The sequence below is a fragment of the Pteropus vampyrus genome, unplaced genomic scaffold, assembly GCF_000151845.1.
Source record: "Pteropus vampyrus isolate Shadow unplaced genomic scaffold, Pvam_2.0 Scaffold159, whole genome shotgun sequence".
NCBI classification, from domain to species: domain Eukaryota; kingdom Metazoa; phylum Chordata; class Mammalia; order Chiroptera; family Pteropodidae; genus Pteropus; species Pteropus vampyrus.
Window position 1 is genome coordinate 880,033 of NW_011888940.1, and position 2,640 is coordinate 882,672.

Genomic DNA, 2,640 nt, shown 5'->3' on the forward strand with positions numbered 1-2,640 from the left:
TTAAGCCGGTGTTCCCTTAAGTATGGTTGGCAGACACCCGAATCAGAACCACTTGGGGTGTTGGGTAGAAATGCACATTCCTGGGCTCCGTCCAGTCGACGGACTCAGGCTATTAGAAGGTGACGCCTATGGGAATCTGTGTTTTAAGCTTCCCAGAGGATTCCTAAGCCTAGTTTGGGGAGCACCTCGGTAGGGTGAGAGCTTGGGGGACGGGGAACGGCTACCCTCTTCTCTCTCCCCAGCCCACTGCCTGGGCCAGGCTGGCCTTTTCCCAAACTGTGCCAGAAGTCCTCAAGCTGCCTGTGCGTGTCCACACTGAGCCAGCAGAAAGTGGCTGTGGGGACCACCAATACCCTCCTTTACTAAAATAAGACAAAACTGGGACTCAGGGGGAGATAAACTTGTCCCATGTGTCAGGCTGGGACCAGCAGAGAGATTTTCTGCCTTCTCTCACCACGTTAGCAAATGGGATTCTCTACGAAGTCATCAAGGGTAAGCTCCCGGGCTCTTATCACCCCCCTGCCCCCGGCTCTTCACTGGCCAGTTCCCCGGGTGTCCAGGTGGGGAAGGAAGCCAGGCAGCGATCAGGACACTTTCCATAAAAGCATTTCTGGTAAACCGCCTAAAGAGATGCTACAAACAAAAACAAATGAGCCCAAATCTCCAAGACTCCAGTAATTTGTTTTAATTTCTTTTCTCATTCTAGATAAACATTGACTTTCATATTATGTAAACTCTGGACTCTACAACCTACATACCAGCGGTCTAGAGGACTGCAAACTTAAGGTCATCTCTAGCTCCAGGCATCCGTTTGGGAAGCAATGTGGGAGGGGAAAGGCAGCCTTGACCCCAAGGAGGGGGAGGGGGCATCTAAGTCATCATCAGGAGCAAACTGAGATGCCCAACATGACATGGGGTATTGAATTGTTACCGGAGAGCGGGATCCTCTCTGGGCACGTTGTCCAGGTTCTTGATGTCTCAGACAAAGAAATCAGCAAGACACTGAAATATAGTAGAGAAGAAAAGCTTTATTAGGAGGGAAAGTGCACTTCCTGATGTGGAAGAGGGCCTGAGCAAGAGAGGCGTGGCTCGAAAGGCCTGGTGACAAAGACTTCACGGTTTTTATCCCTATTTGCTGTGGGTGGTCACTTTTCTTAGAGGAGTGGGCTTCTTTGATTGACAATGAAAATGGACAGGACTCAGTGACTCATCATTTGCTTTCTGCGCATGTTTGTTCCCAGAATTCAGTCTGTTATAATATTAGTGAACTTCCAGGCATATGCGTCATATTATAATGTTGATATAATGAGTTTCAGATGAGTTGAAGGTTGTTGGGGTCTTCATTGCACAGATGAGAGTGACCGGCCAATTTTCTGCTTGCTTGTTTCCTGGTATGAGTTACTTTTATCCCCAAAATGCCTCTGGCTTGCTTAATTGTGGGCAGGCTGGGGCGGACCTCTTCTAGAACAGGATGACTTCGGTGTCTGCAGGCAGACTCTGAGACCCCCTACTTAACTTTCCTACTTAACTCTTTTCTAAGAGCCATGAACCCCCTTATTATTTGTATGGATGTTGAGGGACAGGAGGTCTCTTCTGTATCTGCTTCCTGCTGAGAAGGGTCTTCGTCCCTGCCTGTTGGGGTTTCATGGAGCTCTTTCCTTCTCTGCCTTAGTCAGGGCAGGGCCTTGGTTCCTGCTAAAATGCTGCCTCAGTCCCTAGACATGGAAAAGAAGACATAAGCTTGTTATTAAAATCATGTATTTATTAATTTCTATTATGGATTTGCCTATTAAGCGAGCAAAGGAAAACAGGCGTGGTTAATATATTTCTTAAAGAATAAAAAACCTTTGGCTTAAAGTCTCCTCCACTCTTAGACTCTGAGGACCCTAGCTGGCCTAGGGCCATTCCCGCATGATGGTCCGATGATCCTTATCAAAAGCCAGAGGACCTGACTTACCAGTTTCAGGGTAATTATCTGGATTTGGGGGAAAGGGCCTTTTTCCCAAAGATAGGAGGGAAGAAAACTTAACTAGGTTTACTAAAAAAAAAAAATCAAGAACTCTGCAGGAGATGTCCCATATCATTTCCTGCTAAAAGATTAAGAATTTTATAGGTGATGTCCTGTATCAGAATCATTTTAAAACACAGAGCCTGAAGCAAGGATTGAGATGAATAACACAAACAGGAAGCAGGCAGATGGGGTTGAAGGAGCCCACTGCTGGAACCTGGGCTTATGCTGTGTTCATCAGGGAAGGAACCTGATCTGTTTCCTACCTGGACACAAAGGACCTAGGGAGTGAGGGCCCCAGAGCTCATGGTCCATTGGCTTCTTGGAAAATCCCATTGTCTCTCTCTACCTCATCAGCTCACCCCACTGACGGTGTGGTTGTGAGGACCAGAGCTGAGGATGTGCCAGGGGGCTCAGCAGACTGGAGATATTAGAGGTCAGTGTTCAGTCTACTGAGAGAGGCAGGACAGGTTGGTCTGGCCATAGCTGTGATGCATCAGTTAGCCTATGGAATAGCTGGAGAGTTTACCTGGCAAGCTGGAGCCAGAATGGTGTCACCACTGGGTGGCTGTATTAATCATGTTTTTTATTTTCTATACTTTATGGTGCTTTGACATCTTTGGGTCTTGCAG

General features: G+C 47.3%; 1 protein-coding gene across 1 annotated transcript in view; it reads right to left on the reverse strand.

Annotated features, from left to right (window-relative positions):
- Positions 1–1,008: 1,008 nt before the first annotated feature.
- Positions 1,009–2,640, reverse strand: part of DESI2 (desumoylating isopeptidase 2) — a 59,754-nt gene continuing 58,122 nt past the window's right edge. Inside the window, exon 6 of the transcript XR_002782736.1 lies at positions 1,009–1,715. The gene's annotated coding sequence lies outside the window, so the exon portion shown is untranslated. The remainder of the gene's footprint in view (positions 1,716–2,640) is intronic.